Here is a 12,072-nt window from a genome sequence, read left to right on the forward strand (position 1 = left end):
TTGAGGGTGAAAGATGAGCATTGAAAATGACAACTAATGGCTCACTTATATTAGACTGTGCCTCTGAATATGATTCTATATGTGTGGGAAGGCCCCAAGATCCTTCTCATGGGGCATCAAAGTACTGGAAATAATTAGCATTAGTTTTTCCTTTTGAGCTAAAATACAGTCCATCTTGGGGGCCATCACCAGTCATCCCAATCTGTATCTCACCACTGGACCCAGATGGCTCTGGAGGAGAAAATGAAGCTAGAGACCTTGCACAGCTCTCCTCACTTAAACACAATTCACTTGTAAGCTATGGCATCACCTTCTTAATGTTTTGATCCTCTTCAAGAATAAAGGAAAAAGAAAACAACAACAAAATATTGTCCTACTGCCAACCTAAGTTGTATCTTAACAAAGTGGCAAACTGAGGCAGGTGTCTACACAAGATAACATTTATTAGCAGGGGCATGCTGCCTATCAATAAAGGGGCCTATGGTTTGCCTCCATTAATGCCAAAGACCCCAAACAAGAGGACAATCCCCCTTATGTAGAGTTTGGGGGAGCACAGGACAAAGAACAGAGCAGGACAGATGACAGAGACATCATGGAAGAAAGGGTAATATGATTGGTTGGAAGTTTGGTAATGACTGGTATAACCTTATATTGAATTGCTTTCCTTCTCAATGTGTGGCAGGGAGGGAGGAAGGGAGAGAATTTTAAACTCAAAAGTTTTAAAAAGAGATGTTAAAAATAATTTTTACATTCAACTGAGGAAAAATAAAATGCTACATTTAAAAAAAAACAAAAAGAAGTTTGGTAATGGGGGCTAGCTATGAACCCCCACTCCCTTCTCTCATGAAAGTAAGAAATTCTTGTCTAGTTTAAGTGTGAGATAATGACCTGGACTTCTGGATAGTCACCCAGATATCCTTGAAGGATATTTGGTGGAATAAAGCTAGCAGGCCCAAACTCCCACATTCTCCAAGGTGAGTTAAATACTTTGAGACAGGAGAGTTAGATTTATAAACTTAATGCATTACAGGTTGTAATGGGAATGTACATTTTTAAGATCTTCCCTGCCCCTAGGCTTAAGTGCACCTGGAGTAGGATGCTTGTTTTTTCAAGAGATACTTTGTGATTGAGCAGTGCATCAAGAAGGTTGTTACATTCTCTGAGCCAGGAGAAGGCTAATAAGCCCTGGTGTGAGGCTTTGCTTTGGGGCTCACTTTGAGAAATGTTGTGTGATTTGACCAGAGGAGACTCTGAGCAGCCTTTGTTGAGAGCCCCCTGGCTTTGAAAACCCAGATGTTGATGCTTCCCTCTCTGGTAAGTGGAATTAGATATGGATATATGTAATGGTTGGACAATTTGGAAGCCTGTCTGCTGAAATGTCCTTGTAACTTATGCTCGTAACCTCTGTATAACACTGAAGTTTGGGGTGCTGACCTTTTTCCCCTGAAATAGATGAATGATATGTTTGGTTGATTAAAGAAAGATAGTTAACCCATTTTGAGTTGCTTTCCTTTAGCAAAGCAGATCCAAGAACCTGTGTTGGCAGCCACCCTGGGGATGCTGGGGTGCTTGCTGCTACACAGGCCAGCTGAACTCTGAACCAAGTTCAGAGACAAAGAATCATAACTTAAGCAGTTATAGGTCAAAATCAATTACTTGTGAATAAGATAAATAAGAAAATGATACAGGATCAATTTTAATCTTCTCAATTCCCACCATTTGATCATGAGAGATAAACATGTCTCTTATTGATAACTTATCTACAATTCAATCCATAAGATCTTTAACACAATCTTTAGAAACAGTAGGACACACAAACACAAATTTATCAGATGGAAATTCTGAACAGGCTTTAATGCAAAGTTGAAAAAGAATAACAAGACTGATTAATGATAGCACAAGTCATAGTAAAAATATCTAAAACAATGGACTGAATTTGGAAGGGAGATTTCCATGTCTCCAAGATAACTGAGAATACTCTGCAACCATAGATGCTTGTGAAGCAGAAAGTCAAAGAAATACAAAGATGAAGTGGGCTCTACTATCACCTGGGGGTGCTGGAAAGATCCAGGGGGTGAGAGGTAGTAGTCTTGGGTGTGATGGGTGGGTGTTACATAAAAATAAGGGGGCAGTGGAAGCATAGGGAAAAAAGAGAAGATAAGAACATTTTGAAAAAATGTTCACATGTTTCATCTGTTGTGTAATGGAGTAAGCACACAAAATACAAGTTGCAACAGATCAGTGGTCAAGGTTGTTAACAGGTCTTAACAAGCAAGTGTTGACAAGCCAAGGAGCATCATGCATTGTCCAGAAGTCCAGCATGTATCATCAGGAATATGTGTGTGTAATGACTTGTTTACAATATGATACCATTTGGTCATAATATTGCATCATTGAAATTTCAATGCAGGAAAAATCATAAATTTGCAATAAATTATTAAATTTAAGAGGAATCATTTAAAAAAAATTATATTTTTTGGAATGATGTAAATTTTTAAAAGCATTAAAGGGTTAAAGAAATAATTACAGGGGGCACTGAGTAATTTTTTAAAAGGAGGAGGTAGGTCAAATGAGTTTGGGAACCTCTGATGATCATTAGCATTAACTAACATCAAGTCTCCTAGTATCCCAGTAACCCACACCCAATGTCATTTTGAATCTCGGACATGCCATGTAGTCATCAGGTCCTGTAAGTTCTCATAAGTTCTTATATGTTCTCCAGGTCCTCAGGGCAGCTCTGAAGTGGCTTCCTCTTTGCTAGATTTGTTCCTCTGGTTCCATATTGCTTTTAGATCCTTAAATGTTATTGCTAAAATCACAAAACAGATCTCAACACAACTTAGTACAGCCTCTTAAACATTATTTCTCCAATAATTAGTTCAAACCAGTTCAAACCTTATGGTTCTGATAACACTAAATAAGAACCTAATTCTCTGGAAACTTCAGAGAATTTCAGTTTTAAATACCCCTTGCTGTTTCTATCTTTATCTAAACTTTGTACTTGATATAAACACAGCTAGCAACAGGCTAGAGGAAGAATCTTAAAAAAAAATTCTATGACAATCTGACTTGTAAATGAGTCCTTCTGGTTAAAGATTTAATTTTTACCAAATAAACATATAAACTAGGGTTGAGTGGTTTTCTAAATTAGCATTGACTCCATTATCATTTAACTTTCTATGATGTAAGTTAGCCAAGTTTTACATTGATATATTTAAGAAATTAAAATACAGACTGAAAAATCAAAAGCTAATTTTAAATAAAAAGGTAAAACTCTTAAAACCTTCCAAATTGCATATATATTTGATCTTGTTGTTTTCTCAAAAAATTTACTCAATTTTTTACTTTAACAATTAATGATTTAGGACTCCAACTTTAAATACCTCTTAATTGCAATTTGTTTCAATTCAATTCAATTTCAGTTCCCCCTTTGGAGAAATAGAGACTGATAAGGATCTGATCCTTACAGGAAAACACAGGTAGCAACACTTTTTATAAGAAGATGACCTCTAATACACAAATAAATTTACTTAAAGGTTAATAACTCCAATTATAACAAAAAGTCCTGGGATAAAATGTGTAAATTCACTAAGTGATTAATTTTAAAACAGTGCATATCAAATAAGTTGTCTATAGTGAAGCATGCTTGTAACATAGGACATGCTCTACCAAAAAAGGTTTTAATTCCAATTAAATAATAAACCCAAATCAAATTGACTTTGCCTTTGAGGTAACACAAGATATTTCACAAGTTACTCTCTTTTTAAGAAAACTGACTGTGCTGAAATTCTTTTCTTTAAAACAAATCTGAAGGTGTTTCTGATATCATTGTGATATAATTAGCAGTCATATTTTGGTCCCATGAATTATTATACATAGTTTAGTTGTTCTATGAAAACCTTAAGGACTTTTTCCAACATAAAAACATAGATGGCCATATATAGGCAGATGACAGGCCAAATACTATTTTACTTAGTTATTCTAGATATGGTATTGACTATAGTCTCAGACTGAAAACAGTAAGAGGTGTTAAGGAATTGCAGCAACAAAATTCATCATAAAATCACAGTTTACCTTGCCCCAATGTAGCGCCAATGCAATATTTACAGCTCCCACAATCACTGTGACTATAAGTATTGCATGACATTTGATTGCAAAATATACCAAAGTCTCCAGATAGAGGATAGAACTGAAGCATTTATTTAGACACCAGAAAACTGAATCCCAAAACCAGTAAGCCGATCCCATCACAGTACCAAAGATATTCAGAAGCCATAATAATACTGAGCACCAGGCCATCCTTTAGCCTTCCCACAAACCAATACAAGAGCAATATTTACTCACAAAACTCTCTATCTCCTTAACAAGCACCTCTCTCTACCCCACCGTCTTCTAACTCTGATCAGCTTCCTGTGGGCTCTGTTTCCTTTCAGCAAATTCCCTCCATCACAGGCTCCATGTGATTACATTCAGCCTGTTAGGAGGCAGAGTTTACTTTCAAAGCAAGGGAGGTCTTCAAACTCCCCCCTAGGAGTTAATAGGTCTGTTAAGAGGCCGGGAAGATCTTCAAATTCCCATTCCCATAACAACTGGACAGAGAGATTGGCCATGAGAGGAAGAAGCAGGGATATGATTATAACAGCATATATAACTGCATATATATGCAGCCCTCCAGGCCCAAGTTCAAGAGCACAGAATGACTGAGCATATGTAAGTCAGGGTAAAGTATCCTGTTTCACTGGATTTCAGGTAAGAATAGCATAAGCAGCCAAGTATATGGCAGGATCCCATAGCCAGGCTCAGCGTTAACCAGGTGGGAAGATTTCTTACATGGGAAACTGAATTAAGAGGGCCCTATCTTAGCCTTCACCAGGTCTCCCTCCCAACCTTATTCCCAAGGATAGGTATCTACTGGCCATCTCAGATGTCAGTCCCATTGAGCCAAGGGCATTTTTTTTTCTTGAAACACTGAAACATCAGTTCGAGGACACAACAAACCCAAAAATGAAACTCAAAAAGAAAATTCAGGGTCCCAGAAGGTTTCACTTCAAACAGCAAAGTCTCACTTACCACAGGAGGGCTGAATACAATGGTTATCCACACTATCAAGTTGTTGCAATAGTTGCTAGCAAATAAAAAGTTGTCAGGCCTTCTAAAAAAGCACACAAAAGATTTTATTTAGCATCTCCCCCTTCTAGCATTTCTCCTTCTCAAATATAGCTTAAAATTCATCCTGAAGCAAAAAGGCAGTCCTTAGAATTTAATAAAGTAAGCGCATTCTGGAAATTCATAAAAATAGTGCCTACATGGAAACTTATTAACCCCTTTAAAGCAAAAATATTTCTAATACTGGAATCTATTAAGAATAAACTGGTTAAAGATGTAACTTCAGTATAGACCATTCCAAGTATAACTTCTACTTATTATAACCACAGATCATTTCTATACTATAAAGACAATTAAAAATTTCCCCCGCTTTTTTAAGGAGTGTTTGTAATGGGGAAGGAGGATCCCTTTACCTCACCTTTCACAAGGCTGATAATAATTCATGATCTTGCTGAATCTAGCAGGTTTGCAAATAAAGTGTTTTTTTTTTTTTCAGTCAAGGTCTTGCTTCCATTCCTTTTTCTTTTTCATAAAGTGAACAATTCTTGTCTTTTTTTTGTTTGTTTTTTGAGGGGGGAAGGCAAGGCAGCTGGGGTTAAGTGACTTGCCCAAAGTCACACAGCTAGTAAGTGTTAAGTGAGGCCTAATTTGAACTCAGGTCCTCTTAACTCCAGGGCCAGTGCTCTATTCACCATGCCACTTCGCTGTTCCTTCTTCTCTTTTTAAAATATATTAAATACTTAATAGGGTTTTAACACTATGGAAATAGTCTCTAATAACCTAATATGTAATTCCACAGTTTTCAAATTAAAAGGAGTTAAAATATCCATTAACATAAAATTACTGTCCCCTTAACAGCATTTCTTTTATACAATGGTTTCTCAGAATTCACAATACAAGAAAATTTAGAAACATGATACATGAATTTAAAACATGAAACAAATCAAATGATATTGATTCAGTGAAATGTATTTCAAAATCACCTTCATACCAAGAAAACATTCTATACTCCATTCCATACTATCACAAGTGGCTTTTAAATCCATAATCCTCAAAGTCTAGAAAGTCATTAGCACAAAACACAGTTCATCAAAAACCCAATTAACAAATAGTAACATATTACATAAGCCAAATGAAATCACATAAGACAAAAAGGCTTTATCTGCTTAAATTCAGTGTTAGGTTAACTCAAAATATGCTGGGATAAATAGGATAAACCATTGTCATTTAAAAAAAACAACAATCACCTGGGTTCAGTTCCGGGCTCAGATACTTAGCACCCACACAAAATAACTGGCCATATAACCTTGAGCAAGTTACTTAACCCCAATTGCTTAGGGGTGGCCAGGTGGCCCCAATGTTGGAAGACCTGGGATCGGTTCTGGCCTCCTATACTTGCATCCACACAAAAATAATAATAACTGGCCATGTAACCTTGAGCAAGTTACTTAACCCCGATTGCTTTAAAAAAAACAACAACACCAACCTTATTTCATAAGATCTCAGGAGTTTGCATTTCAAATCTTAGAGAAATTTCTGCCATATAAAAATCACAGTAAATGCGTTATCATCGATCACATTTCCAAATTAATTAATCTTTACTTCACTGAATTTCTCCTTTAAAAGTTGAGCACACATAGTTGTTAAACAAAACTAATGACTTATTAAAGAATTTTATCCTCAAGGTGCAATATTGACTTTTAATGTGCCTGTAACAACTGTTGAATTATTGGCAACTCTGTTATTCACCAGTACATGGAAGCACCAAAAATCCTTTCAAATGGGCTTGGCATTTAGAAGTTTTTAACAGCTTATAAAAAACTTAGTTTATTCAAATAACATTGAAATGCGCAATTCACATGAAGATGCAGTTTGTTTCATTTTATTTTTTTTACTTCGCTGTTACTCCTTAACAAGTTTTCTCTAATCAGAAAAATGACCTGACTTTCTTGGCTGTAAAACAATAAATCTTTCATCAGGAGAGAAGTGCTTTTATTTTTCTTAAAACAAATCCTAAAAAAAATATGAAATCCAAAACTCATTATAATATTTCAACATTTATAAAAACATTTAAAACAAAAATCTGGAGATGGATAGTAGTGAGTTTACATTTCAATCATAAATTTAGTTTCTAATTAATTTAAAAGACCATGTAACAGAGACTCTTATCTAGATTTCTCTTGTCTCTCCCTTAGACTGTGACTGAAATCTTAGGGGGTGGAAGAGAGAGGGAAGAGAGAGGGGAGAGAGAGAGAGAGAGAGAGAGAGAGAGAGAGAGAGAGAGAGAGAGAGAGAGAGAGAGAGAGAGAGAGAGAGAGAGAGAGAGAGACTCATTCTCAAGGAAAAGATCCCTTTAAAAAGTAAATATAGCTAGTTTTAGCTCCCATTATATTAAAAACAAACAAACCTGAACACAGTCTCAGAACAAATTTACAGACAAGCACACAAAAGCATTCAAAGGTATATGAGGCAGTAATGATAATGTGAAGCTGCAGCTACTAGACTTCCAAATATTTTACCTGCTTGTCTAATAACTCACCCCTCCAGTTTGGAGAAGGTTTTTTAAGCCTCACTGACAACCTTCACCTAAAAAAAACTACATGGAATTTGCAAGCATGTAGCTTTATACTACAAGCCCTGGTGACTTATCAGATGTTGCCTGAGACCGCACTATTATGCTTCCCAAGCTAAAAGACTCATATACACAATTACTAATTTAAAAAAATTTTAAATTTGCTCTTTGATATCACATCCCCTTAGGACTTTTCTGACTAGGGTACCAAGTACCATATGTCACTGCCAAATCTCACAGAATAGAAAATATAATTTTCTCAACTCTCCAAAAAAATTATGGAAAACTCCACATTAAAAGGAACCACTCAGGGCCCACATTGGTTTGGAAGATAGGACTTCCTCAGTCCTTCACGGTCTAGGACACATGACTGGTACATCCTCCCACCATCTCCAAAAAAATGAAGGTCTTCATTGAAGGCTAAACCCAATTACTTTAAAAAGTAATCTCCCAATCCTGTTTGGAGGGATTTTCCTTGAAGGGACTGGTCCAGGAAATTCACCTGGGTTTTAAATATTGCCAGTGATTTCCAATCTTAGAGGCTGCAACCTTCTAACATGAACTAGGACACAAGACAGATACAAAACAGGACACCCAGATTCATTCACTCACCCTTTCCATAAATTTCTGTGGTTTGAGAAGGAAAAATTCTTCTCTTTCTCTCCCTTTGAAATCCCATGAAGCATCCTCAGACTGCAAGAAAGACTCATTGGAAAGGCTTAAAGAATTAAAAAGCAAACAAACAAAATCTGGCTTACAAAACACAGAGAGGTTTTTCCTTCTATGTTTCATGTACACAATTTTCTAACCGCAATCTTAATAAAATGGGGCAGACATACCATATACAGACACAGCGGTAGGTACACAGACACCAACAAACAGACATACTTCTCTGAGAGACAGTGACCTAATGATTTCCTTCCTGGTGAGGCTGTACTCACCAGCTTTCCAAATAGTTACTTCTGATCAGTTATGGCCTCTGCTCAAAGGTATCTTTGACCATTATGATTTCATTAAATGCTACTGATGGTCTTTATATATTTCCTTACTTGATTTAGTCACTGAACGTTGTGCCATCCCCCTCCCCCCCCCCCCCCAACAGAAGTCAAATTTTGGCAATGCCTTAACTCTCTGTAGCCAATTAAGTCCATATTCAAAATCTGCAGCGCACACAAAAAGAAACACTAAGAACAGACATAAATCATACAACACTCATCCTTTTTGCCTGGAAAAGATCTGAAACTGTTGTGAATAAGGAGGGAGTTCATCTACCCCCAGAGTCCCTAACATAAATTCTCCCTGTGTGGAAAATTTGTTCCATGTGGGCCCAATGGAATAGGGGGGGGTTGTGATAAGTGTGTGGGAAGGAAAGTGCTTATATCTCTATCTCATCGCTGCCACCATCAGTCTTGATTGAGATTCTAACAAAAGGGTAAACTGAGACATATGTCCAGCAAGATTACATTTGTTAGCAGGAACATGCTGCCTGTCAATAAATGGGTCCATGGCTTGTCTCCATTAATGCCAAAGATCCCAAGCAAGAGGGCAATACCCCTTATAAAGAGTCTGGGGGAGTATAAGACAGAGAACAGAGCAGGGTTGATGATATCGGGGAAGAAAGGGCATGGGAGCTAGCAACCATCTCCCTTCTCTCATGAGCCTAAGAAGTACTCATTGTCTGAGTGAAGGTGTGAGATAGTGGCCCAGACTTCTGGACAGCCAATCAGACATCCTTGAAGGATACTCGGCGGAATAAAGATGTCAGGCCCAAACTCCCTTGATTTCTCCCACATTCTCCAAGGTCAGTGAAATTCCTTGAGACAGGAGAGCTGGATTTAAAACTTAAGGCATTGCAAGGCAGCTGAACTCTGAACCAAGTTCAGAGGCAAAGAATCATGACTTAAGCAGTCACAGGACAAAATCAACTACTTGTGAATAGGTTCAGTAAGAAAGTGTTAGAGGATCAATTTTAATCTTCTCAGTTAAAATCCCCAAGGGCAGAGTAATAATAATCATGAAAATGGTAATAATAGGGGGAGGCTAGGTGGCACAGTGAGTAAAGTGCAGGCCCTGAAGTCAGGAGGACCCGAGTTTGGCTCTGGCCTCAGACACTTAACACCCACACAAAAAAACTAACCGTGTAACCTTGGGCAAGTTACTTAACCCTGATTGCCCTCCAAAAGGCAAAACAAAAAAAAGAAAATGGTAATAATGGCAGCTCATAATTATGTAACATTTTGAGGTTTGCAAAACAGGATTTATTTATCCCCATTTTACAAATAAGGAAAGTGAGTTTCAGAGAAGTGAGTGACTTGCCCAACATCACACAAACAAGTGTTAGCGGCAGTATTCAAACCCAGGCCTCTTCTGGCTCTAAGTGCTATGTTCTTTCTAATCCATCCCCAAAGCATTTATTAAGCAATGATTTTGTGCCAAGCACCACGTTGTACATTGAGAATAAAAGGGCAAAATGACAGTCTCTGCCAGCAGCTACATGCTGATGTGGGACAGGAATAGAGTGTATAAATGAGCTACATTCACCCATTGGCACATGAGACAATTGGGCTTCCCAGAGGAAGCAACCACATAGCAAAGACCAACGGTGAAAGGACACAGGAGCAGTAAATTATAAGTATTTTATCTATTCATCAACTATATTAAAAGCTACTTGATGGCGGGAACCACATTGTCCTTTGTATCCCTCTCCCCATCTGGCATCCTAGACACATGACTTCATTATTTTCTGATTTTGATCATTTTTGATAATATGAAGAGGGAAATGTTTGGTACTCAAAGTGCCGAAGAGAGAACCTGTTCACAATGATAGGACATTAAAGATAGTCTTTGAATACTCAGGGTTCCTTCCAAAGTAAATTTTAGCTCTATATTTTAACTTAGAAGGAAAAGGAGTTGAAGATGTCTTTTTATTTTATTGACTCCTTCTGGTTTTACATCACAGTAATTTCCTACTCATCCTTTCCAGAAGTACCAAGTAAAAAATTTAAAAATCCTCCAAACATCTGATACAAAAACCTAGTCTGATGATGCACATACTATTTTGTTCTAATTGCCCCCCTCACCTCTGCTGGTAAATTCCCCTCCAAAAGCCTAATTAAGGGAGAAGGTATAGTTTGTTTTGTTTGTTTTGTCCCCCCCCCCTCTCCAATTTCTAGAACTTTTCCATTACTCAGGTTTCAACTTCTTTTTGGTGATTTTTTCCCTTTATATGATTATAGTTGTACATGTTATTCTCTATGAGACAGCTAGGTGGCGCCACAGTGCACAGAGTGCTGGACCTGGAGTCTGGAAGACTCCTGAAGCCACTCCAGTATCTTTGCCAAGACCCCACTTGGAGTCACTTGGAGTCAGACATGACCGAACAATGATATTATTCTCTGGTTCTGTTTCTGTTTCTCAGAATCAGTGCCTAAAGATCTTCCCACTCCCCTCTTTTCTTCCCTCGTATTCTTCTTTTTGGTACATTTTTAAGGGTGAGACGGCATTACCACTCTAATTAATCACCCCAGCATCCTCATATATCTTGATCAGATCAATCAGTCCAAAGTAAGCAGGATATGAAGAAGTCCTTGCCAGAACTGAAAGGACCGTAGGGGCTCTGAGCCTTTTGATGAATGTAGGTGACGCTACATGTCTTGTGTTCATTTAAAGAGAATCCTTCATGATTTGGGGGCTTTGGATAAAACAGCCAGTTAGTCTCTCAAAAGTAAATTTTCCTTAGGGAGGAAGGATGGAGTTTTCCTCCTAACTTCCTCCACCACCCCCACCCCCACACTGACCAGGTGATAACTTTGTGAACTTCAGGCTATCTGGCACTGACTTCTACTGGTGTCAGTGGCCATATTCATCAGAACCAGTGGCACTGTCCCTTGAGTTGCAGTGGCAGATGGCAGCGTCTCCATTGGGAACTAAGAGATACACTGAGAATAAATTAGAAACACTGAGGAAAGACAGATTCAGGACTCTACAAAGGCACCAACCCTCAGAGCCCTGCAGAAAGCAGCACCTAAGGGGCATTTCATGTGGATTGCACAAAGGGCTGAAAGGAATTAGAGTTAACTGTTTGACCACATGTGTTCTCTAAGTTTGAACTCATTCTTCTCAGGGACCTTGGGAATTCCAAAGGGGAGTTCATTACCCAGTTTGGGAGGATTTTTCTGTAACAACTGTCCTTGCTATACTTGAACAGTAAATACTTTTGTAGAATGCTAATAAAGTCAGGCTGATAGTCAATGGGAGCACACCGATGGGGGCTCAGGAAAGACTCCCTCTGGGTTTCACATAGAACCATGAGAATAAGAAGCAGTTGCCTTCTGAGGACTGACTTTATTTATTTGAGTGGGAATTGAGAAAGTATTCCAAGAGAAAAATGCTTC

At 37.9% G+C, this 12,072-nt stretch overlaps 1 long non-coding RNA gene across 1 annotated transcript in view; it reads left to right on the forward strand.

The window, feature by feature from the left end:
* The first annotated feature begins 1,123 nt into the window (after positions 1 to 1,123).
* LOC138164781 (uncharacterized) overlaps positions 1,124 to 12,072 on the forward strand; it is a 31,312-nt gene continuing 20,363 nt past the window's right edge. Inside the window, exon 1 of the long non-coding RNA XR_011169175.1 lies at positions 1,124 to 1,314. This is a non-coding gene — a long non-coding RNA (uncharacterized lncRNA). The remainder of the gene's footprint in view (positions 1,315 to 12,072) is intronic.

The sequence above is a fragment of the Petaurus breviceps genome, unplaced genomic scaffold, assembly GCF_028583685.1.
Source record: "Petaurus breviceps papuanus isolate PSGF00001 unplaced genomic scaffold, PetGlider_PUasm1.0 207, whole genome shotgun sequence".
Taxonomy (NCBI): domain Eukaryota; kingdom Metazoa; phylum Chordata; class Mammalia; order Diprotodontia; family Petauridae; genus Petaurus; species Petaurus breviceps.